Source organism: Glossina fuscipes, unplaced genomic scaffold (genome assembly GCF_014805625.2).
Source record: "Glossina fuscipes isolate IAEA_lab_2018 unplaced genomic scaffold, Yale_Gfus_2 3, whole genome shotgun sequence".
Lineage (NCBI taxonomy): Eukaryota > Metazoa > Arthropoda > Insecta > Diptera > Glossinidae > Glossina > Glossina fuscipes.
This window is the reverse complement of record NW_023998417.1, coordinates 2326607-2354299: the sequence shown is the minus strand read 5'-3', so window position 1 is coordinate 2354299 and position 27693 is coordinate 2326607. Positions and strand designations below refer to the sequence as shown.

Sequence of the window (27693 nt, the reverse complement as noted above, 5' to 3'; positions counted from 1 at the left end):
AATTTAATAATGCGGCCTCGTCGAAATCTCTCTTGTTTTTTTTTTTTTTTTTTACTTGTCTGATATGCGTTGTGTTAAGTTTTAATTAAATGTTTTTTTTTAAACTTTAAAGGATATCGAAAAGTTTGAAAACCTTTGAGAATCACAATATTAATCGGAAAAGAGATTCATTGAGTATCAAAATGAGTATATTCCTTCCTTTTGACTGAATGATGTTTATTCATGCAATTCGATAATTATATGTCATGGAAGTGAAATGACTTTCAATCCGTTCAACGTCCTCTGGTAACATCTATATAATATTTAAACTTTAATCTCTTCGCCGATTTCCTTAGATGCTATCAATTCCCCTTAGTCGCGTATACCTAACCTTTAATCTTTATAGCTTCGCATAATTCATAAGTTGATTGTTAAGCTTTTTCATGTTTGTATTTGTTTAGTGGTTCACTTCTAGCTCGGATCTGTATCGGCTGCAAGGGTGCCTTTATGCTAAATGTGTATAAGACATTTTGTTCCTTTTTTTCAATGTACGGGTTCTGCTCGTTTTTTTTCAAATTTTTATAATTTATAAAAATGAAGTCTTAATGCTTAGCGATGCAAGTCTCCAAATCGTGCCTGGTCCGCGTATAATGAAGAGTTTAGATGCTAGTGGCCGACGAGAGTGTATGGGATGAACGCTTTTGTACAGGTCATGTACATGCAGGACACCTTTTCGAAGGAGATAAATGCAATTTGTCCGTCCATCATCCCCCATTGCAAGTACTACAAGGCACGCTCAGCGTTTTCACCGACTAGTTTTGGTGCCGCCCACATATGGCACGCCGTGACTCATCATTCTATAAGTGCATCGTCCGCGTTTAGAGTAATGTACAAGTACTGGTCTTTCCCCTCTTTTCTAATATTTCCACTTTCAAGTCGAAGGTGTACAGAAATATTACTGTTACACTCCCGCCCTCCTTCCCTTTATCTCTCTCTCTCTCTCTCTCTCTTACTCCCTCTCTCTCTCTCTCTCTCTCTCTCGCATACCTCTCTCCCTGCCTTTTTAATTCTTACCGAACACCATCGCGCCAACACATATAGAAAATATATATAAAAATATAAGTGAACGGGCAGACAAAAGAAAAAAAATGATTTATTTTTAAGATTCTACTTTGCTCGGCTTTATTTTACTGCGTCTAAGTTTTATGTATAAACAAATAGCTAAATGAAACGCATTAAATTAATTTATAAAAAAAAATTCAATATATTATTTATTACAATGTCGTTGGCATATCAACTGACTATTTTTCGTGTGAAGCTTTGGATAGCTTTAGGAAATATTTGTACAAATTTTCAAAATGAATCGTTGCTCGCAATCTTCAAGTTTAGATTAAGTCCGCCATCTAGCAGTATATATGTAAAGTTTCACATTTTAGTGGCAATTCTTGCGCCAATGAAATTTCTCGCGAGAGATATCAGGCGAATAGGGATAATTTAATTTAATATTGTACCCATACATGATCACAAAATTAACCAGGGACCATTGGTCATATTTCGAGAGAGATTAGAAATGGAATAGTAAATCTACTGGGAATCTTCCTTACTTACTTATATAAGAGATAAGAATTAAAGGTAAAGGAATTTTGGCATTTATCTCTCACTTATATCGAACCATATTTTGACCGATGTATTTATCTTAGCCCTACTTGACTCTACAAGTAAGTTTCATATATCAATAATATTTCTCTAAGACTGAGCAGTCATCTGATGTTAAGTTTTGAATTTGTTGACACTCCGATCGCGATTCTCATTATTACGATGACCATCTATCTCATCAGAGGAATATAATCGCATTATACGTTAATTCTTGTAAAGTTTAACTTTCGTTTCAAACTTTCTTGATTCTCTAAATACGTTTTCCATTAAATCATTATAACTTAATGGAACTTTTGTTTAATAAAATAATAATAATACAGCAGCATAACATTTATATCATAGCTATTAAGGTCAATTGAGTTACATACTTTAATTTAATGGATTTTTTTTGTAACTCGAATAAATCATTTATTTACTTGCAATATTGTCGCTTTTTTTTTTTGTTTTTTTTTTTGTTTTTTTAGTCGATACAATTGAAAACCGGCTTATATACCTTTTCTGTGCATTATTCGTTATATCGATTCTTGTTAATGCAAGTTTTACAGAGCATGCAAATTTTTTATACAAATCGTTTTGTTGGTTCGCGTTTATGGCATGTTTCGACATTGTCTGGGTTTGCCTTTCCCTCTGTTTTTTTTTTTTTTTAATTTTTTTGTTTTTTTATTATGTCCTCGTTAAATGACATAAACTATTGTTTGACTATAGCTCATATTTTGCGGCCAATTGAACGGAAAAACATTGATTTATTGAAAAAAATATTTGCATATGTATTGGTTAAATTTGTTTGCAACAACAATTACGTTTTTGTCGCAAATTTGTTTGCTCTTTGGATGTCGACGGAAGTATACAGAAATATTAGAGGCAAATAAGGTGGCAAAGAGAAACCGTAATATTACTTAATTTACTTTACTGCATCAGACTAATGGTTACCTAAGTGTTGCTCAGGTTGGCGTGATGTGTTAATATTGCTTTTTCTTCTTATCATCTAATAGTCGATATCCATGAGAGGCAAATTCGAATAAAAGATTACGATCCTTATTCTAATAAGGATTCAATATCATCCATACAACTGTAAATTTCATCCGTTCATTGGTCATTTGTTGCGTTCTGCTCTTTCTTAGGAGATACGACAAGATTTGTTGCCATATTATTGTCTTGATACAAAGCAGGCGAACAGGAGTATATAAAAATGAATAAATGCTGTCCGTAAATAATCAATCCGCCCCTAACAGAACTTACTCTAGTCTATCCGTAAGTTACTTCCAATGCAGCTAAGTAGAATCTATTGTTCGCCCATTATAAAACCCTATGTTTCGCTTTCGCTATATGCATGAGGATTTAGTTAGTCTTCTTTCGATTGTTTCATGTGATGCAGCATTCACCTGATGACAGGAATTATTATCAGGTGCCATCTGAAGTTTTCATTGGAAGGCTCCCTTGAACATTTCTTACTTTAAAAGCAATTTATGTTCGTTACAGTGATTTCGAAATTTTGTTTCAATGAAAAAATGCAATTAACTCATTGCGATTATTTTATTGCGATTTTCGACGGGAATTATGAAAACAAGGATCTATTAGTTAGCCTATTTTCACTTTTGGCAATGAAGCACCACCCTTACCTTCGTGAGGGGGTGATATAACGAGTAAAATCGTGGCCATTGATCGTTCGGTTCAAACCTCAAGCGTGGTAGAGCTCGCGGCAGCTTCAGATGATAGTGTTTTAAGTCTTCTTAATCTTTGAATTCATTTCTCTGACCAAACTAATTACAATACTATTAATAATATAGTGAAAATTCGAACAAAATGTAAGTCCAATATGATTCAAAACTCACATTGTGGTCCGAGTAGAATTCAAATTTATTTCGCAACAATTGCAATAAAGCAATGAGAAAATTGAAAATCAATTTCTCTTTCTAGACTCAAAATATTAATTTCTCTTGGAATACCTTTAACAATTGCGTAACTTTCGACTTTGATTGGTAACGGTTTCCTAAACCTAAATACTAATGCATATCTAAATAGTTTAAAAGTTCGGAATTTTTCAAGCCAGCGGCTTAAGTGAATAAACTTGTTGTGAAATTTAAAATAATTTAAAGCTCAAACTCTTCGAAAACAAATATCATTGAGTCATGCGCACAACAATCCATAACAATCACTTGACACCAATTCAATTTAAGAAGAAGAAAACGAAGCAGCATCAATAGAAAACTTTTAATGAATGCCAAACTTACAACTTGAAAATTTCTGATTTAAGATTATGAACATATCGGAACCATTTTTTTTTTTTGGCATAAGAGGAAAGATATCACAACACTTTTAATATTTAATGAATGTGTGTTCGGTTGCCGTTACTAGAAAAGAAGGATTAATGCCATTTTTTTTTTTAATATAGATAATATATTCTCATAATCCGGAGGAGTTTTTTTTTTAAGCTTTCAATCTTTCGTCGAGTTCTTCCAATTATGTATATTTACAATACGAACAACATGTTCTGCATATAGTAAAATCCTTTGCGCACTTGTTGTGGAAATTTACAGAACCGCAAAAATTATTATGAAACGTTCAAATGTAATATGTGTTAGAAACATTGGAAGTTCTTACACACAGATTGGCATGTCTGTCCGTCCGTCTGTACAATGCATGTTGGAAACATTTTCTTGGAGGCAAAAATGAAGCTATCGACGTCAAATTTGGTAGTAACGTTGCAAGATCTTGCACGCATGTTGGCACTGAATATGGTCCAAATTCACGTAAACTAAGAACGAATAAAAATTTGATTTTTTGCTCATTACTCATAAACTAAAGTAGATAAATGTAGGAAAATTTGAACGTGTATTCTATGGGCAATGCTTTAGCATTTATACCAAAAAGGGAAAAAATTGACCACGCCTACCAAAAATTTAATTTTTTTTTTTTTTTTTTTCAATATCTTTGTAGCAGAAACAAGCTTTAAAAACTCGATAAATCCGAGTGTATAGAATTTTGGACAATTTCAAAATTGGAATACATCTAAGATAAGTCTATTTAGAATAATATCCTTTATCATGACGGATGCATGAGAACAAATCTAAGATGAAATCGCCTTAGATACGACTAACTTGCTGGTAAAACGTAGATAAATTTTGTTTAAAAGAAATTCGAATTGAATAAAGCATAGATAAGATTATTTCTTAAATAATATCAAATCTTATGTGAAATCACGTCTTCAATGCACAGAGATGGAAATCGTAATAATAGAGAGCCAGAAAAACGTATAATATCAGAATTTTCCCACTATTAATGCTGGGATCAAGTAAATTGACGTATAGACGCATGTGTAAATGAATCCCAAAACGTACGCGAACTTATTTCAAGGAAAGCATACAAAGCGGCACGTGAAACAACTTTTCCAAACCGTAATAGCTTCAACGACACAACTGTACACATGCGCATATCCCAAAAATTACATTGCACAGTATATTTATGAATTAACATTGTATGCGTATTGCATGTATTATATGAATTATAATTTTATAAATATACTATGTACATGTATCGTGTTGTACGTACGAAGGACATTCTCTTAGCGATTAATCAGCTTAAATATTTTAAAAATTTAATCTAACATCTATTCTTATAGAGAAAGGAAAATTATTTAGTTATTGTGTAATTATGAATTATATTAATAATAATTATATGCTTGATTCCTTTGTAAAATGTTCCGGTGTATTTATGATATTTCTTTTTAATCTTTCATCTTTTTTCAAAAGAAAAAAAAAATAGAAAAAAACCCTATAGTAGGATATCGTCCATTATTACATACCCTATGCTAAATTCGCTTATAACAATTATTCTTATTACGCCTTCTTAGAATAAAGCGTAAGATCGCAAGTGATCGAAAAAGCGATTTGATCCGAATCATTTTCAATAGCTTCCGTATGTCCAATTTTGTTAAAATATCTCAAAAATATCTCCGCTTGCAGATAGAACACAACTAAACAAGGCGGACCGACGGACAGACAAGCTTAGAGCGATACGAAAATTGATTCATTGAATCATTTGGTATAATAAAAGGAGGATCCATCTCAAGTCTTGCTGGCTATTATGTACATCGGCATATGAACTTAATATACCTTAACAATACCACAAATGGTGTCGAGTATAAAAACAAAATTAAATTATTATTAAGTGTTTTTTTTTTTTTTTGTGGCATAAGTTTTTTTTGTGATTTTTATTATAAATACATTATATATTAAAATACTATCATAATATATTATTTCTAGGGTAAAAAATTAAAACTTCTGTGAAAAAACCGAAACATTGCAAAAATAGAATGCTTTAGTCAAACTGCTTTGCGCATATAATATCTACAACTTGCAGTTTATAATTTATGGAAATTTATATATATATATTTATATGTAGATGTACATGTGGTTACACATGTTGATATTTGAAAAAGTGTTCGTGTGTTTTTGTTTGAGAAAACAATTTTCGTTAAAAGAAATAATTGCAAAAACTATCGTATATTATTTGCAATTTTAATTTCATTGAGTCATTTCGTAAACAATGCGGACTTTTTTTAATTGCTTGCACTAAAACCAGAAAACTTGAGCCATCTGTATAAACTTTCTGTAAAATACGGGCAATTTTTTATATTTAGTGGTAATGAAAGTGTGGCTTTAAGGCGTGATTAATGTAGCCAGGAATAAGCACATAGTGCATAAATGGCTTAAAGTTCGTCTATCGAGCAATGATCATCAATCCTATGAATGTCCTGTCTTTAATCAATAAATTCATCATTTACATCACTCCCTCCTTTAAGAAATCTCGCAAAAATGTTAATGAATACGTAAAGTAATGAAAAGAAATCTTCTCCACCCCGCCGAAGAATGGGGGTATAATTATTTTGCCATAATGCCTGCATGACCCAAAAAAAAAAAAAAAATCTTCAAAGTATTTATATTCTTGATTAGTGTAAAATTCTGGATCGATCTAGCTATGTCTGTCCATCTTCATGTCTGTGTAAACGTATGCTGTTTACATTTTACTGATCGCAAAAGTTAGAAAATCGATCTGAAATTTGGCAGAAGTATGGGAATTTCCATATATATATATATATATATACGTAGAATGCAAAAACTCAAGTCGGTTATAAATTGTAATGCCTTATCACCCTGCGATGGGATAAACTTGATGCTGATATAACAAAATAAATGGTGGTGGGTATACAAGATTCGACGCCAGTTGAATATAACTTTCTTACTAGTTAGATCTGATCCTACTATTATCGTACATTAATTTGCAACTGTTCGATCTCAACTTTAGTTTCATAATATCATTCCGTAGTGAAGTACGTAAGATTTATTTGATTGGTTCACTTTAATCAATTTTATTTACACCCGACTTTGGTAGATTCTTTTATACCCTACACCACTTTTAGTGCAGGGTATATTAAGTTGGTTCGAACGTTTGTAACACTAACAAGGGCTTAAGGTAGGCTTCGATTTATTATATCGATCGAAAATGGTTCTTAAATTAATTCTGAATCGATTTAAGCTTGTCTGTCCTCTTGTTACTTATCCATGTCTTGTTGTGATCAACCTACAAGTCTCAATTATTGAGATATTTTGATGAAAGTTAGTACACTGACAGGATTTGACGTAAGGACGACCGCTGTTGAAAATGGATCGGATCGGTTCACTTTTCTGGCTATATAGCGCCCTATATAGCGCCCTATTATGAAAGTAAAATTATTGTAATTTTCGAAATTTTTCGACAAAACTCGCTAAGGAATAGTACATCGGCATTCTAAATTAGTATCAAAATTTTTTGAAACTCTTCTCATATCGTCGTTCCTAAGAAAACTGAATTTTTATATATAGTAAAAAGGTGTAATTTCTAATAGTTCGTGGTAGAAATTGCTTCATAACGGTAATTTGGCAAAGAAAACCATCCGATTACCGATTTTGGACCTTGTAGATATATTTTCGGGATACTATCGCGGAAGGAGGATTTTCAGCATATGTAAGTCTATAAAATACCTTATTTTGAAAAGTCATACGAACAACTGTAAGGTGGTGTTGGTGGGTCCTGACCCACGATAATTTTTTACTTGTTTTTTACTTAAATTGAGAGATTGGTTTTTAAATTTTAATCAATTAAAATGTACTACGTGGTTGACTGTCATTGTGGTTTGAAGTCAGCTAATACATACGCTTAAGGTGATATTGGCGAGAACTGCATTGTTACCCTTTGGTTTTTAAAACTTCATTTAAACATTATTTTAGGTATTTTGAGAAACATACATATAGAAAATACATATGAAAACTTTATTCCAATACAATGGTTAGTTACTCTTTCCTAAAAACCATTAATGATTGACTCATAAATTTATGTTCGTAAGTTAGCATTATCCCCTAATTATCAAATATTGTTAACCATATGAAAAAAATACATATATATATATATATATATATGTGTGTCCTTTTTTGATATACTGGTATATATATGTTTTGTGTTAATTTTTGCTTTCTGTCTTGGTTTAAGAGTGAAACTGAGATAATTATGTTTCAAAGGTGATTGTTTTATGTATGTAGCCATCATAGTATATAATTATATGTAAATAGAAACATTTGCATGTCTATGCTTATAATTAAATGTAGAACTATGCAAATAGAATATTAGTTGCGTTCATGGAACATTATTTGTTGAAAGTTATAAAACAATATACACATTGTCGACATTCATAGCTGTATATTTGTGCGAATATATACATACGTATATATATATGTATATATATATATATGTATGTATATGCATCTCTGTTCGTAGATAAATAAAGGAGCACTTGATAAATTCATTATTTGCGTAATTTTGCATTAATTTACGCACCAAGCATGATAGACAAGTTCAACTGTATTTAATTTAATGTATTTGAAAGGCAGAAGAGAAGCATGTATTGCTAAATGAGTGAAATTGAAATGAAAATTAATTTTCAATAAATAATTTATTGAATGTAATTATTAACATATCTATAAGTGTATGCAGCTTTAATGAGCAAGTCGATGCGATTTTGGTTTGTATATATATATGTATTTACAATAAATCAGAAAGTTAAATTAGCCTAACGCAAGAATCATTACCTCTTCCTCTTTTCCTAAACGTTATGACATACATCCGTTAAATTGTTATATGGCCTATCAATCTAAGGGCCATTATCTGCACTGCTTCAGACATCAACATGGAGTTAATACAATCATAATACTGTTAACTGAGAAATCGTAGTCGACTATCTTCTAGAAGATCTAAGATCACCGGCAAACTTTACTTTCTTTCTTAGCTTAAAACACAGTTTCGTCTCAGAGATCTTGCGGACAGTACTATAGGATACTGAATTAAACTGTAATTTCTAATGATTCAAAGGATAGGGGCGCTAAATCCACGCAGGCGGTGTAACTTAGATACGTTACGATATACAGAGCTCAGTTAAGCAGGCTATTATTAAAATCGACGTTAAAGTTGAATATCTATGGCAGCTCCATTGCGGGGAGATCGGCAGATCGTGTTATATTGTAGTTTGTTCCAATTGAATGACTAGCGCCAAGCAGTACTACGAACAGTAATTGATGTAATCGGAACAGAAAATGGGACATGAAATGCCAAAAGCCATTGTATCCCATCATCCCTCTTGTTATCGATCGATACCAAAATGTGGATTGCTTTGCGGGTAGCCTCAAAAACAATGGAATTAGAAACACGCTTGCGTGGTGGAAAAAATAGTAGCAAGCAATGGACAATGCTATGACTGATCTGAAATAGATGCTTTTTGACCATAAAATGATCGACCAAACTAATTTTTCCTCCCAGTGCCACCAGAAAGACTCGCATCCGAGATGCACAGCAAAGTACAGCACTGAGAGACTCCTTAGCCTTAATTATAACATAATCTCTTACTGCACTTATTTACGCTGAGCATATCGTTACTCTGCCAAGATATTAAAGACAATTCCATGACGGAAAACTTTGTTAGTTTTGAAAATCAAAAAAAATTTCTTTTAAAACAAACATCTGCTAAGAAGTTAAAGGCTAATTATAGATATCAAATGTTAAATGTGTTATGTTAAATAATTTGCAATTTATGAAAGAAAAATAAAATTTTATTGTTCTACATTTTGCAAAAAAAAAAAAAAAAAAATTTTTTTTTAGAGATTTATGTTTACCTTAGATAGGGCAAAATCATTTTTGTACTTATGTTCGCCAGTGTATTGTGTACTGCTGACCACAACTAAAGTACTCCATATTCTTCTGCCTTTTTCCTGCACGCATACAGAAAAAAGGGTAGAGAGAGAAAAAAAAAAAAAAACACTTTTTCCTTCCTTTTTTGTTGATCTAAATTGTAATAAATTTTCGCGCTTGTTTGTTTTTTTAGTCCGACACGGCGCATAACTAAAGTTTACCCTAGCAGCCGTCCGTTATAGATTTGGTGCAACATTTAAATTTAACTACGTATAACACTCAACTTATTGCTGTAGTTGCTTCCATTTTTACCCATCTTACGTTACGTACGCTAGACCGGTTGCAATGTAGGTGATGATAGTGTTGCTGCATCTGCATTTACATACGCCTAAAATGCTTATATGTATATATATATATATGTGCGTTTGTGTGTTACTTTAAATGTTACCCGCTTGCAGGGTCTCTAATAATATATTATACTAAGTAGACGAAACTCAAACAATTTATTTCCTTAAAGGCAACATTAAACGCACAGCTTTTGGGTGTTGAAGGGGGGAGGGAGGGCGGTTAAGAAAATTCAAACCCCTTAACATACAAAAAGCTCGGCAGGCATTTTCATATCTGCAAGGAAACGGATGTGAAAGCATGGTGCTTATGTATTTTTCGAAGTGGCTACTAGTTGGCTGCAATTGTCAGTGTTTTCTATGCACGTCTATTTTTTTTTTTCACATGAATATTCCTGAAATTAAGTCGAAAGGTTTCAAGTCTGCGTGATAAGAATTTTTGTTTTTTTTTTTGTTTTTTACATTTCTTTACTAGAGAATTAAAAAAAAAGGGCAGGATAGAAATTACATTTGACGTACCGCGACCTATTCTTACTTTATAGAAATGCATCATCAATTTTATATTAACGGTCTCTATCGATCCATTTGTTTGCTATGCTAATAGGAAAACATATACGAGATCTCTTAAACTACACCTACTCTTAAGTATAAAATTACGAGTTAACGTAAATATCTAAAGCGATTTACTTGTCTATGTATTATCTACTTAGTGCTTGAAGGCGCTCCAACACACAAGCCTGGATGCTATTATTCGGCTCGTAAGGGACTTTCGGGCAGCTTGGCTGCCCACTTTCTCCTACACTGCCTTCTTAAGCGTTCAGATGCACATGCAGTGATTACGTAGATATTGGCTTGAAATATGGAGGGACCATGTCCTTAATTGGTAGGGCTTTTTGGAAACTCGACCCACACACAGCTCCAGTTTTACCATTTTGTATGATTTTTTTTGGAAAGTCTTGCACCTTTGCATCTGAGCATTACTCACTACACCGTCGAACAAAGTAAACTCGATCGCAACTAAACCTGTGACTTACTCTGCCTACCTTTTTTCAAGTATTTCTTCTTCTCTTCTTTTCTACTCTTCTACCTGTTTTTATTGTTTTTTAGGCATAACTTCAACATTAAAAAAATACCTATAATGTTATATATGAATATGAAGTTGTTCATGATAAAAGTTTTTAGTATTAAATATCAAAATTACCTATAATTTATTTATTCACTTTTTATTCGTTTTCTTTCATTGAATATCAAAATTACTTATAATTTATTTATTTACTTTTTACCCTTCATTATTATTAAACTCTTTGTTCAATTAATTATAGTTTATCAATACTTTGTAAATACTTTGTAAATATTTAAATAAACACTGTGCGGGTATGCTTTAACACAATGTACTTCGCGTCCAAAGGAGGCGGAAACCGATTAAAAGTAAGATATTAAAATAACGGATCTTCCCTCAAACAATGGATTTGGTGTTTTTAGTACGATGCCTCTCACCAAAGATGACAAGGGAGAAGTACAGTCTTGCCTTTCTCACGATAAGCAAGAGTATCTGAACTGAAAAAAATTAACAAACGGTGCATAAGTACATTTTTGATCGCCTGAAAGGCAAATGCAAAATGCTTTCGAAGATTAGATTTGGCTCAGTCTAATTGCAAAATGAAAGGACTTATGGAGTGTTTGACTATGACATTTCCTTACCGAATATATTTCTCAGTAAGTGGATATATTTTTTATTTCATTTGCGCATAAATTAATTAAATTGCAACTAAACATGATGAATGAATGAATGATCAGAGGTCTTTAAATATAGAGATTAGCATAAATGTTAAATTGAACTGCATTCAATTGCGTAACAACTATAAATAACCAAAGCCTAATGATGATCGATGGCTGAAATGCGAAGAAGTAAGAAGAAGAAGTAGAAAATATATTCAAATAACTAATGCAATCGCCGATCAATACAAACGCCAATAGAGACTAATTGCATCGTGCCCTTGGATCAAGTAACTCCACTACTTCTAACTGATCTATGTTTATACCGTATACGAGTTATTGTTATATTAAGATTATGCGAATATATGCAATGCCCAGAAGGATTTGAGTTCTTGTACCGATCAGAATCAGATAGTTAATCTGAATCGATCTAAGTTTTTCTGTCCGTCTGGCAGTCTCGTTTTTTTTTTTGTAAGTTCAACCTGACGGCCTAATTTTTGAAGTGCTTTGATAAAATTTGGTATACTAATGTATTTTAGTTCAAGGACAAACGCTATTGAAAATGGTTCAGATCGGACCATTTTTTCAACCACTTCCCATATAATGCCTTATTTTAAAATGTCGATATATGAATAACTCTAACGTGGTGTAGAGTATTGAATAGTTGGCGTGACAGGACGAATGACAAAGTTGGTGTTATATCGATGACGTTTTTATCGTTTATATTAAAAATAAAACTTAGCATTAGTTCTATGAAGCGTGTAATTGTTTTCTCTTTTTTTTTTTTTTTTGTTTTTTTAAATAATTTATGAATTTATTGTTTTAATAAATGAAAAAATTTATTTATATATATTGGATATAGAATGCGGTGTCCGTTTATCAATTACAGTCAGTGAGCATTGAAATGAAAAAAAAAAAAAAAAAAAAAACGGTATTTATATAACAACATGAAAAAAATCATTCAAATACAAGCTTTAAAGAAAACAAAAAAATTTTCATTGCATTTAAATAAGCTAAACTTTGAGGCATTCGCACACTAACAACTTATTCCAGTAACAATTGATATTATTGCCTGAGATGAGCCGACTCTTTGCGATTATTTTCTTATTTTGAAAACGATGACTCTAAAGAGATTCTAAATTAAGAAAGGGCAGATTTAAAAAAAACAATTTATTTAATGGCAATAAAGGTTCAGAGCTGCCTTTGCTGATGATCCAGATTTTGGTAGTCGCGCGGGTCTTCGATGCTCAGTGTAGTATATCATACTTTGTAAGCGGCCTCTTTGTGGAGTTGTATTTGTATTCTGAAGACTTTGTTCTTTAACTTCATTGCCTGCTTCCGATTGATATACTTGGCTATAATGTCACACAGTTAAAATTCTTAGATTTATGTTGACTTTAAGCTAGAAAGTATTGCAAAAAAGGTGTTCGACAGTTTACTTTAAAATGTACTTTGTTTTTAATCGATGATCTTCTCCATAAAGCCGTAACTTAAACTTTTAATCTTAGTAGTTCTGTTTAATTCGGCTGAATGTTGTTGTAATTCGAGCAGAAATGAATCAACGAATCAAAGCAACTCGTCTTCGAATAGTTCTGCAACAATTACGATAAGAATTTATTTTCTTGTTATATAAATTTTTCATTGAAAATTTCGTTTTTCCTGTAACGAATATTTGGAGTGACCGCTCACATCAATCGCAAGTGACAAATGGTAGAAGAGATTTTAAAGTAAATCATAATTTTCCCTTTGCATCTCACGTAAGAGTGGATGTTTTTTAGCCAGAAAAAACGATCGAATCTTAATAAATTTTTTTATTATTTTATAGCCTGGAAAATATTTATTCGGAATCCTAATATTTGCTAACAACATTTATACGAATGAAAGTACGCGCATAGTAATAAACAAATCTCTGTTTAAGCAATGCTCGGATACTCAAGATACGTACGGAATTCATACAATGTTTGATTTATTTTCATATTTTTATGTAAATATTTTGATGTAATTAGTTTTGCTGCATGTTTATTTTGTTTTAATTGCAACAACATTTTTTTTTTTTTTCACTAAATATTTGAAGTTTATTTATGAAAGCAAAATGCCTTCGCACTTTACATAAAAAAAACTATTGCCTCATTCTCGTGTAATAAATATTTCAATTTATATTTAGAGATATATTTTGAATAACATTTCACAGTAACTGCTATGTATGTGTACATGATGTATGTGCACATTTGATATGGCTTTTACACGTTCCCAACAGGGAAAGTATGAGTTTGCCGAGAAAGGCGTATTGTAACAACAATTAAGAAAATTATATTCGCTCGAGGACCGAATTATTTATACCCATCATCCTTAGGACTTATAGGACTAAACTAATTGAATTAAGTTTTCATAGTCTATAATATTGAATGGGCGCGGCTGATTTTTTCTATCTTTAGAATAAAAATGGCAGAATGTTTACCGTAGTTGGGCAGATGGAGAGCTAACTCGACAGACAGGTCTTAAATTCACCATTTTCACTTTCTTTAAAATAATATTGGATGAGCTTGGTCTACTTTTCCCATTTTTGTACAGGTACTGTCGCTCCCGTGCATTATACGTGCAAATTGTCATGGTGATATCTTTTGTAGGATATGTTTTTGCGGATTGAGCTCATTTGTAATAGCAAGCTGTGTGCGAAGAGCTTTCATTCTTCCTGACAAAGTCGGTGAAGTCGATCTTTACCACACACATATGGACAAAACGGTAGACAGAAAAATATATAGATGGATAGACGGACGGACAGGCGTAGGCATAGACAGGTTTAAATTAGAATGTGTTGCTGATCAAGAATATACATATGTTAAGGCGGAGGGGGGTCCACTTAGCTTTCTCTTGGCATTTCAACTAAGTGAAGGTAACGAAAGTAAATCTCTTTTGTAGATCGGTGTCGGCAGGGACTGCAGAGAAATTAGCAAAACCGTAAACGTTGAGAAACAGAAAACATACCTATAGCACATAAGTTTTCAGAAAATATTGAAAAAAATTTATGTTATCCGGTAACGAGGGGACGTGTCGAAATATTCCTCTTTATCGAATACGCTAACACGTTGCGATATGGTGGGAAGATAGTTTCTAAACAATATTAATTATTAAGTTAGACATGGAAATAAAATTCAAAAAGTTTATATGAACATAATACGATAGGAATCGTCATAGTCCAAAGTTCACCTATTCTTTTCTCATGCACAAAACAAGATGAGTCGCATAAAATCTCTTCCAGAAATAAAAAACAAACACACCGTCCAAAAACAAATTCAAGTATCCTCTCATCCATCGGTGATGGAAATAGAAAAAATTAAAAACATTTCTCTTGCATACCCTAAAGTAAGCACATCCGCGTACGCGTAGCAAAGCTTTTTAGTGCCACTACATAAGTTGAAATTAACAAATTTTTAAGCTTCTTGTCTTCGAAGTACTTTTTCCGTTTGCTATTGCTTTAAGCTGCTTTAAGAGTGTTTCCGTTAATTAACGTTTACCACTTGCGAGCGTAATTATCATTAACTTTTAATAAAGTTAATATATTACAAGCACAGGTCTGCTAAAGCACTCGCTAACCTTACAAAAATACCGAATTTGGGAAAAAAAAAATTTCGGAAACCAAGTATTATTGCGCAGTAAAATATTTTTCATTAAAACTTTCTCATCAAAATATTAATTTTAGAGGCGTATCCATAATCAAAATTTTGAAGAAATACCCCAAGCCAAAAGCAGGTCCATCCTAGATGCATAACGTACCGCGAAGAGGTATTTAGGTTTTAATTCATGAAAGCGGAACGTTTTCCTGCATCCATGCAGTTAGCATAAAAGCTTCTCTGAAAAATATTTTACTTGACCCTACGTCAGCCAATAGTTATCATAAATTGTCTATCCACCTTAATGGAAAGCCAAATGCAATCATTGTCCATCGATCATGGGCTTATGGCCACAGAAAAAAAAAAAAAAACTATATGAGCCTTCTTCCACGTATCCGCCTACAATGCCATACACGCCCTATGAACAAAGGACGTCACAGCACACCCTGTGCTATCACAGTATACTACCCAGTCAAGCTAATTAAGCTTTGCATCCAAGTAGTATGCATAACATTTATCTATGTCGTGACATTAATCTACTGATTCGTTCATTTCCCTCATGCTTATCTTGATTTTTAAGCCAAGCAGAACCATTTATACAGATGCATTCCAAAATACTGAACAATAGCAATTATTAATAATTTATAATGTTAGCCTAATTGCAACACCTAATGTGAAATGTATACATGCCACCAAAAAGGTTGGCTTTTAAAGTCTTTAACGGAAGTTACTCAAAAACTGTGAAAACTTTTGTTAAAAAACTTTGTAGTTTTATTAAAGCACTAATATGTCTTTCATAGATTGCATGTGTGTGTGTGTGTGTGTGTGTGTTGTTTTCTACGACACTCTTTAGGTCACATTAGCACATGCTGTCAATCAAACGGATTAAACTGACAAATAAGCGAAGTCTAGTAGATAATGTGTAACTAGAAGTAATTTGACGCATTGTTTGCATTCTAACTTATGGCGGCTTCATCAACAACGTCACTCAACTCAAACGGATGAGCTTAAGCACTGATTATGTAAATTTCTACTTTTTTTTTTTTTTTTATCATTTTAACGCAAAAGCATATAAAAAAATAAGCATATAAAACACTAACTGAAATATAAACAAACATTATTTTAAAGAATAATGTAAAGCAGATAGAAGGCGAATAAATTTGGTTGAAATGCACTTAAGCGAGTATTATATGCGATTATAAAATTTCTTAAGATCTATACGTAAAAATTAAACTAATCTGAAGTTAGAACGTTTTGAGGTCATACAAGTGACACTTAAAAGTCTAGTTCTAAACCATCTTTTATACTTGTCATCTTCTTGAACTTATTCAGAATTGTTTTATTTCGCGGATGCTACGTAAACTAACTTTTATAATAATTCTTATAAGTAAGAAAATAATTTCGTCGCAAATACTCTTTCTTTAATGTAATCTTATATTCTCTTTTTTTCAATATTAAAGTTCAATTGAACTAATGGATCATATAAAAAGTCTCCGCGATTTTTTTGCTGCTGTTGATGCTTGATATCGGTCAACATTCACTTGATTGTCTCAAACGAATATGTGCTTAAAAAGGTGACATTTTAGCTGACATATTTTGTGAAGATAGTTTTCTACTTTTTCGCTCGTCTAAAAAGTTATATTGACTTGAAAAAGAGGTGAAATATCTGAAGAAATATGCTATGTGGTACTGTCTCATCATAAAAAAGTTAAAACATGCAAAAACATGCCGAGAAAATTATGAAATGTATGGTGAGAATACTGTGAGTGAAAAAAGGACCCTGGAGCGGACTGGATTCCTTTCCGTAAATTTTGATGTCCAAGATGCATCTTGCTTTGGTCGGCCAGTTACTGAAAAACTCAATGAAATTTTGCAAATGATGTAACAAGACCGGCACGCAACCTAACAGGAAATAACGGAGCTACCAACCATCCGGCAGTTTGGAAGTATTTGTAAAGAACAGGCTACAAAAAGGAGCTGATAAGAAGACCAAAAAACTGCGGAGACCTTTTATATCACGTATTATTGTTAAATGCGATAACTGTAGTTTATATCAAGCTCTTCTTTGTATTTATAATCTTCCGCGATTAAAATACTCTTTGGTGTTTTAAATCTCTTTTAATTTTATATATATATATATATATATATACATATTTTTCTACATTTATACCATACACCGTTTGTGATAAGAGTGTACTTGGTAATCTTCTTGAGCTACGTCATACATTCTTTCGGACACTGCACCAGGCATCCTTGATGAGATATTCTGTTTGGTGGACATGATGTCCTTTAATGTTGCTGAGCACACATTATAGCAGAACTTTTGTTGTCGCATGCTCGTCCTTTCTTATAGAACGAGCTGACTATTGCAAGAGATGAAAAGAGACGAAAGCAATGCGACAAAGTCGAAAACGATTTTTCGTAAAATCATATTATCAATGAAATTTAATTTTCATATATTTTTTACGACATCCAATGTCATACCGAAGGGAATACAAAAGAAAAACGCAGATGCTTTTGTATGTAAATTAAATTGATATTTTTCTCTATCGCCGAAGGTTAATATAATTGGACTTGCATAGCCATTATTTACATAGACTTGTAAATACTGTTCACCGAAAAGAAATTTCTTTGGAAACCATTGTCTTTTCAAAGTCCACTGGCAGATCGTTGGCAAATGCAATTGCAAGGAATTCGATTAAACGTAACAAAGAAAGTAGCCATTAAAGTGAAATAGTTTTATACATTGATGTAAAAATTCACTGATTGAGAAATATTCATGCTTTAAAATGTGTTCGTCGCATTGTATCAGTGTCGTAGTGTATTTCAAAACAAAAGAGGAAAAAGAACTGTGAAATTGTATTCAACATTAAATACAATAATTAAATATGCAAAGAACGATATGTTTCCATAAGCCGTTACATTTACGCAGCTTTGTCCTGCTGGTCTAAAGGGAAGCACAAAATGGCGACAACGACATTAAATAAAATCCAACGTCTAGTGTGCATTGGTATTACCGGGTCGATGACATCCTGCCGCTTGAATGCCCTAAAGGTACTACTAGGCAGCACACCTCTTCCTATCGCTGTAAAGAGGCTTGCCTGAATGCACTTCGTCTCACCGATTCGGAGTGACCATACCGCCTTGATCGGGCTGAGACAGAGAGAAAGCTTTTGAATTCAGAGTGGAGTCAAGAAAATAGTACATCGACGGTTCAAAATTGGCAAATTGTAAAACTGGAGCTGAGGTTTTCAGCCCCAGCCCCAAACCCAGACGGCCCTACCAATGTAACATAGTCCCTCTATATTCCAAGCAGGACGCTACGCAATCACTGCATGTTCATCTGAATGTTTAAGAGGACAGTGCTGGTGAGAGCGCATCTGCATGTACTCCAACAGCTAAGTCCTCTTAAACTCCGTAAACGGCCGAATGATAATATTCAGACTTCTGTTGGAGGGCCTTCAAACATTGGAATGAGCTAGATAGTGCACCTACTGTCGCTACTTGGCCATTCGGGTTGTGAGGGCAACAAAAGGACTGACTGTCTAGCCAATAAGGGAGCCCCTCGTGCGGAATGATTCACTTTTTCGTTAAATGTGATCGTTGCTGAACTTCAGTTTTATAATCACCACTGAGGTATAGCGGTATAATCATTTTGTCTGAACGTTTACAACACCTAGAATGAACCGTCACAGATCACAAAAAGGATATGCATTTCTGGTCAGTGTCAAGAATAAATAATTACTTGCAAGCAAATCGATTATTTCTCCATCTGCGCGACACACTGCTGTTCCGTTTTATATCATTCATCGAAGATGTGCAATTTTTTCAATTTTTCACAAAATTACGACTCAAGGAGAGATATTTAATTCTGCATCTTGTGATGATGATTTAAATTTTTCCACAAGACGTTCAATTACGTACTTCTTGGTGACCTTGGGATATCTAAACAATTTTAATCATTTGTAAATGAAAGGAAAGTGTTTAACATGCTCTAAACGCATAACCTCCTTGGTAAAGACGAAAATTTGAACCTGAGTGGCCAAAGGCGAGAAATCTCGACTAACAATTCAATGGTCGTGGATTCGAATCTCAAGTGCGGTAGAGTTTTTCATAAAAACTCGATAGCCTTAGATGCTAGTGCTTCTAAGAGTTTAGTCTTAAAATTTATTTCTCTGGCGAAATTCAACGACTTTATAAAGCCCAGGAACAGGGTTTAAAAAAGCCATAATGTATATAAATTCTTGGCCAATTTCAAATTTGGAATCGACTTAAAAACGTGTCCGTGTGTTCGTCTGTCTATCTGTCTGCCTGCGCAACTGTCTAGTACTTGTGACGCACATTCGCCCGTTAGCGGAAATGAAGATATCGCCTACAAATATGTAAAAGAACTTGATGAAAGTGATGTAAATTTTTCCAAAGGCACGGTTATGCGACAAAAACTTCAATTTTGAAAAAAGAAAAGATAAGCCACTCCCACTTCATATTATAGGGCATGAAATTTGTAGTTCTTTCACATTTTTGGCTTTTCTAGTGTAATGATGATGGATGGATGGAAACGAGTCGGACACGGCTGAATATACTTTTTTTTTGCTTCGTCTATTTCGTTTTACGTATGGCACGATATGAGGTTTACATTTAAATTCAACAAAAACTCTTACAAAATGTCTCCCCTACTTATTTCAACGCATACAACGTAAGTAACTTGAAGGGGAGCAATAGTAAGGAAAGGGTTTAAGAAAATTTGCGTGACAAGAGAATGTTTATTAAATTTGAAGAAGAAAGAAAGGAGTATAATTACTATATATAACAGTGCTTCAGTACGATGGAATATATGTTGGGGACGCTTTACAAAATATATGTGAAGAAATGCTTTTAATCTAAACGATTTGTTCGTTTTTTTTTTTTCAATTTTATGTTGAAAAGGAGACACATCAAGGTTACAAGTCAATGCGTGTGTTCACAGGTGAATATGTAAGATTTTTAAATTAACGGCACATACACAACGTGACAAAGTGCCGCATACGTGCGACATACGTATACAGATATTTACATATGCTTAGCTATAAAATTCAAACCAAACATTTTTATACTCATCGCCAAGTTTCGACTTTCTGCCCCAATTTCTCGCAAAAGGCGATAGACGAAAAGGGGTATATTAATTTTGTCAAAACGCTTGCAACGCTCCGAAGCTGGCTTTAGTGATTCCCAATATAAAGTATATATATATCCTTGATCAGCAGCAAATTGTGAATCGATTTTGCGCATATTCGTCTGCCGGTCTGTCTTGTTCAATGAAATGTCTGTTGACCGCAAAAATTAAGCTAACGTCTTCAAATTTGTGAAAAGGATTAAAAGCTCTTTGCACGCATCTTGATATTACAAATTGATCAAATCGGCAAAAGCAGACGCCCAAAATATAATGGAACCTGAGACCCACTCTTTGTCATAAGCAAAATAAATTTTGATTTTTGGATTTTTGGCTGCAAAAGATATCTTCCCGACAATTTTCACTCTATAATATATGGGAGCTACAGTATCTGTGCAAAAATGGGAAAACTGGGCCAAGCTCACCCAATATTATAAAACATCGTAATTTGACGAAAACGAATGAGGCATTAATCCAAGTTTATGCCCATTGACGTATACAATAGTTAACTAGAGTTTAATTTCAAACTGTAGAACAAGCCGTGAATCATGAGTGCATCGTTGCAGGTTCGGAAAATATGTCGGAAAAGATTGGAAATATTAAAGGAGTACCGTAAAGAAATCGTTATAAATGAAAATATTCTGCTTACTAAAGAGAAATATTTGTCGGATGTGTAAGGATGCCAAAGAGAAATTATTAGCATTTATAGCTAAAGATATTCTCTTTGGTTTTTTTTTTTTAAATTTTAAAATAAACATTATCCGGTGTTTTTCCTTTGGTGTACTCGTAAACTTTTAAGCTTTAATTATTTATTTACGAATTGCATGTGTGAAGTGCAGCATGCAAATTAAATGAAATTCAACTTTTTGCTCCCTTAGCCTTTGAAAGCCGAACGAATAACACTGAATAGATGTGTCAACATATTCATGCATTTTTGGATTTTATTTTATAAAAATATCTGCTTGCCAAAGGAGAGACGTTTGAACTTATTTTTCATTCCCTTTGTAAAAAAAAGCTGAATGATGAAGGACCAAAGAACTTACAAAGTATAATAAATAAGGTACTGTAATAGACTCGGTGTATATGGTATTAGAAGTTATAAGATCTCTAGACTTTTACACGTTACCGTGTAATAGCCTGCCTAGTTAAAGGCAAAGCCTGTGAAAGAGATGAGACAAGCTTCCTGCATTAGACAGAGGGACAGACGGACATGCTTAAATCCATTCAGATTTTGATGCTGATCAAGAATATAGGTATTTTATATAATCTCTGAGGTTTGCTTTGTGCTGTGTTGCAAACATTTTAACAAATGGATATACTTTTCATCTCTTTGGTGCGGGTTGTAACAATATGAAATTCAACGTTAAGGTGATATACGAAATTCAAAAATATATATTCAAAAATTAGTAATGACGATCACAAAATTAGTTTTCTTCAAAAATTGCTGCTAATCGATTTGCTTTTCTCCGAGTTGTCCAAGTCTCCAAAGAAAAATTAGAGAGCTAAAACTGACCCCATGTTAAGACTTTTCGAAATAAGGAAAAAAAATGACGATTTTCAAAATTTTAACGTTTTAAATTGATATGAACAGTTTGGTTCGGCTGGGGAAATTTTCTGAATCCTCTCTCATATCACCATTGCTACGACAACTGGATTCTTATATGGTAAAAATGTGTGATGGTCAATATTTTATGATGAAAATTGCTTCTTAATAGTGAATTCACAAAGAAACCAACCTTATCGATTTTGGACCACGTAGGTATATTTTTTGGTACCCGTCATCTATAAGGATTCTCAGGATATGTAATCCCGTATATGCCAAAAAGTCTTAATTGTTAATGTTTTATGATGAAAATTTATTCATGGTAGCAAATGTGAACTATTTGGGTCTACTTCTTGGTCCCTCCCCCATATAAAATTTCATATGAATAGTAAGCCCTTCAGAAAAATGTTTAATTTTTAATATATTTTGACGAAAATTGATCAATAGTAGCAATTTAGCAAGAAAATGAACGATAGGGAATTTGGACCATATATAGGCCTCTTTCTTAGATCGCAACAAACATAAGGTTTATCATCGAAACCAAGCCGTTATATGGGGAGAAATTTTAACTTTTAGTTTTTTTATGACGGAAACAGAAAAATAATGGAATTTTTTTGCAAGTAAATGAAGCTTTTTAAATTTGGATCATGCCATGTGGTATTTGAGCGTCATCCAATATGAAGGCTGTCAAGAAAAATATGCCATTGCAGAAGAATACTGTGTAATTTTGGTGATGAAAGTGGTATAGAATATGTATGAATGGTTGGCCTTGCCCGGCTATAGTGTTCGTATTTACTTTTTTGCTTGTTTACTTATTGCCTTCTTCAGTTATAAGTTTACTGTTATATGAAAGTTGTTTGAAATACTACGCTGAACTATGTTCATCTCGTTTGATTCATATTCACCTTAGCAGCAGCAGCAGCAGCACATATACACACCTATATATATTTATATATGCATTTTGCATATTTATATGCATATCCATATATAAACATATACATTGATATAAATATAAATATAAATATATATATATAAATATATATATACTTATATACATATATGTACACATAACTTTTTTTTGTTTAACTTACATGAAATGAACAAATGGATTTGAGATATGCACGTGCGTAGGTTGTTCTTGAAGTCAAAAAATTTGAAAAATCTTTCTTCTCGACTCTAACATATGTATTCATGTGACAATTTGACAGCGACAAGTGATGTTTCTGCTATCGAGTGTCGACACAACAATTGCTATTGACTTTCAAAAGAATTTATCACTTACTACTCCACCTATCTTATGAGTATGTTCTTATTCCTCTTCATCCAATTTGTATTGTCATTTTGATGATAACGATACCAAAGACTTTTATGATGACATTTATAAGTATTTGAAATCTTGTGAAATGATATTCAGTTTGTTTGCAAATGAGTTTTTTCTTTCAATGTTTTTTTATCCGCAAGAAAATCACTGTTTAAATGAATTATCATACTTGTCATATGAAATCTTTTCAATAATTGTTAACCGAATTTTATAATTTTTTTTTTTGCTTTAATTATTTACCTATTTTGTCATTTTTTCCGCAATGGATTTAAAAGTCTGACCGATGCTTCACATTTGAGTTTTTTTTTTTTTTTTTTTTATTGCGCTTATATTGAAAATCTCTATAAATATTTATTTATATGCAAAAAACTTGCAAAATATATGCTTTTTATTTATTTTTTTATTTATTATTATCACACAGTATTACGAAATATTTGCGTGTTTTATTATGTACGTAAAGCTTTAGTGCAAAAAAAAAAAAAAAAAGAATATTTATACCCATTGTATACAGTATTTGTAGAAATGTTTGCAAAATTTTTGTCTACAGGGCAGTAAATAGCCTCTTAACTTTTTCCGTAACAGGTGCATTTATGTAAATATTCATAAATGCGTGCACATACGTGTATATATGAAATTGATATCATATAAATATATAGTCGGCAAGGTCAAAGTTTATTTATTTTCGACAACTTAAACAAAATCTTTTTTAAAAAAAAAAAAAGTTTTATTCAGTGATGTGGAAAATTTAATTTTCGATGCAGAATTTTATTAGCAGAGTAACTAACAAAAACTTAACAGCTTAACAGAAAAGTACTTCACTGGTTAAAATATTAGTAAAAAGCTTGCTAATCATGTCATGTAAGCGCGATCCGAGTCGAAATTTCTCACAGTATGCGTATAGACTTTTACTTATCGATATGCTTTGTCTTTTCAAGCGTACGCGAATCTTATACTTAAACTTTACGTTCACGTTACGAAATGGTGAAATTGTTTCGTTAGCACTTTTCAATGAAATTAATCTAAATGTTCTTTGTAGAACCGTCAAAAGTTACCCTCTCGCTAAACTTAATTTATCCAAGTAGAATCTCGAGCATGCTAGTCCCATGAGTATCATTGAGAGAGATTTAAATAATACATGAAAACCGTATTCTCCCTATCTGAGTTTTTGTCTCAAAATTCAGCCGCATCGTATCGTCGTCATTTTCATTTCTCCATCCAATGTTTTAGTTCACTCTTACCTATATGCATATTCTTTCAAGTTTCGTAACCTTTGTTTTTCTTTCGTCTCCCTTTCACCTACTTTCTTGTTTTCCTTATCGGAAGTTATGTGTAACCTTCTCATTTATATTGAATTAGAAAATCCCAATAATAATTTATATCTGTTCTTCTTAATTCAAATGTTTATATATAAGTTTTCTAGCTGAATAAGTATTGGAAAGAATTTCTACGCTTGAACCAAGTTTCATGCGCAACATGTTCCATTCACCATTCCTATTGTAAACAAAAAAAAAAAAAAAGTTCTGCGCCCTTAATATAACCTAATCTAGGTACTGCTTCTCTTACAAAATTATATAAAAAAGGGTTTCTACTCTTCGTCCAAAGAGAGAAATTCTTGGATTAAAGTAAGACGAACAGTAGCAGCTGATATTATCGGAATGGAATTATGTGCTGAATTAATTGAGTTACGTTTAAAATCGTTATGTAACAAACCCCGACAGTCTTATGAACTATTTTTAATCTTGATTAGCTGAAATGAACTTTTAATTAGTCTTTCTCTTAATAGTCTCCTCAAGAATGTTCTCAAATTTTTACTTTCTATTTTCAAAACCTATTGGATTTATTTGAAGATATTCAAGGATATAACCAAATCACGAAAGCTAATGATTTAATCGTTCACTAGCTTAACAACAATATCTACCATGTTATTACGTAGACTTTTGGAACGAGCTATACTAAGCTTGCCTATGCATGTTAAGCTTTCAAAATGATAATGATAACTCAATAAATAGGTTGCGTGTGAATTCTTATACAATATATATATATATATATATGTTATGCCATACATATTATTTAACAGTTCTTTTTGAACAACTTACTATAGAGCGGGTGGTTTACATGATTATGATATCCCACAGAATTTTATTGCTGGAGAAGAGTTGTTTCTATCATTGAAATGCATTAAAGAAAGCAATTTATTGGAGAACAGATCGTTTCTTTTGTGCTAAATGCGGCTCTTTATCAAAAACAGAAGAAGAAGAAAAGCTTGATCAATAAACAAAAGGAACAGATATATCCAAATCAATATTATTAGCCGTATGGGCATTCACAAGCGTGACAACACAATTAGTATGAAGCTAAGGTTTCGTAGTGATGATATAAACTTTTAATTAAATTTTCTTACCACATTCAATGGAAACTTAATAAATTCAAAGAGAAAAAATAAAAAAAAAATATTGGATACCTTTCCCTCCCCTTCGTGCTGCATATATTTTGCTATTTATGTGAAAATGTAAATATTATAAAAGAACATATTTTTTAACATAACTTGCTTCGTAGCTTTTTTTGTTCCCCTTCACTCAACTATGTTATAAAAGTTTCCTCAACCAACACTCTTAAGTATATAAATGTACATACTTATATAAACGTATCCAAAGATATCCTGGACTATATATATATATATATATATATATATATAAAAGCATACACCGTAACCCAACTTGCATACATAATGACAAAGGAAAACCGCTTATTTGGGGGAGACCACTAAAATATTACCGAGAGTTAGTTTCTCTGTTCAAATGTGCAAGTCGGTTAGGTGTATGTGTTTGTAGTAACTACATAAATTCCTTAAAGTATGCAAAAAATAACTTAGCATATATATAGTTAGGCAGGTAGAGTCAAAAAGACATTTACGTCGTATACATGTCTGCGGTTTATTATTATTATTATCATGGCCTATGTTCAGGCAACTTTTGCCATTTGCTATTGTTATAAAAGATGATAAAGAGGGGGGGCGGGAGGCAGTGGGGCGAGCAAAACAAAATTCACAATTTTTACCCATAAATTACAATTATTTTTGGCTAAAGTTAGAATAACAAATATAATGTTGGCAAAGAGAGAACCATAAACAACATAGAATATTTTCTTACCTGTTACCTGTTAACCGACCCAGTCTGGGTGGTTATTTTCGTAAATGAATCAAGTTTTCTAATCAACATAATTTTAAAGATTTAAAATCAATTTTTCAATGCAAAATGTTTATGCTTTTGGCGACACGTTGTTGCACAACATTTCGTTACTTGTAGGAGAGTTACGACGCTCTTCTAGATTTTTCCATTTTTGCAATTTATCTTTATTTAAGATTGAATAACATTAGAAAATATAGTCATTATTTAATTTATTTAAATTTCTTAAGAAACATTTTCATTTGACCTGTGTGTTTGCTATATTGAAAAAAGCATAGCCTTTTTGACTACGATTATATAAGAAGGATAGAGAATTTCAAATTTCACATTTTTAACATTAACACTAATAATGAACTTTGATAAGTTTATCGATCTTATTAATGAATTTTCAACTCATATCAATCACATGCATCTGTCTGTTATCTAACGCAGGCTCTATATATATCTGGCAATCTAACGAAACAGTATATAAGTCACAAAATTTGTTTGCATACTTTCGTGCGATAAATATTCATTTTTTTTTTTTTTGCTTATATTCGACACAATAAACCGTCCGTTACATGCGCAACCCTTTGAGCTAACGTATCTACTAAAGCATTGCATTGATTTCATTAGTGTACCTTCGTTTTGAAGAAATAATTCGCACAAAGTTATTTCGCTACGTTGGTGAAGTTTTTCCTTTTTTTTTTGCAATTTTTTCGTTTTGTTTTGTTATGATTGTTCTTTTTCGTTGCTGCATTGGTATGCTATTCACACATATATATATATATGTATCGATATTTTAGCATCTTGGCACATTTGTTATTATTCGTTTTATGCTCCCGAAGTAAGTACAATTCAACTTCAAAAACTGCGCATATAACATAAATGTTTAAAGAGTATGTAAATCTCATAATGGCATTATTGCTCTTTTTTGTTCTCTTACTTTTTTCACTCTCTTATGTATTCATCTATTAAACTTGGTAAAGGGCAACT

General features: G+C 32.4%; 1 protein-coding gene across 2 annotated transcripts in view; it reads right to left on the bottom strand.

Annotated features, from left to right (window-relative positions):
• LOC119634853 overlaps positions 1-27253 on the bottom strand; it is a 61596-nt gene extending 34343 nt beyond the window's left edge. Inside the window, exon 1 of one of the 2 annotated variants that reach the window (XM_038029260.1) lies at positions 26683-27253. The gene's annotated coding sequence lies outside the window, so the exon portion shown is untranslated. The remainder of the gene's footprint in view (positions 1-26682) is intronic. The other variant, XM_038029259.1, reaches the window with a different exon arrangement.
• Positions 27254-27693: the final 440 nt, after the last annotated feature.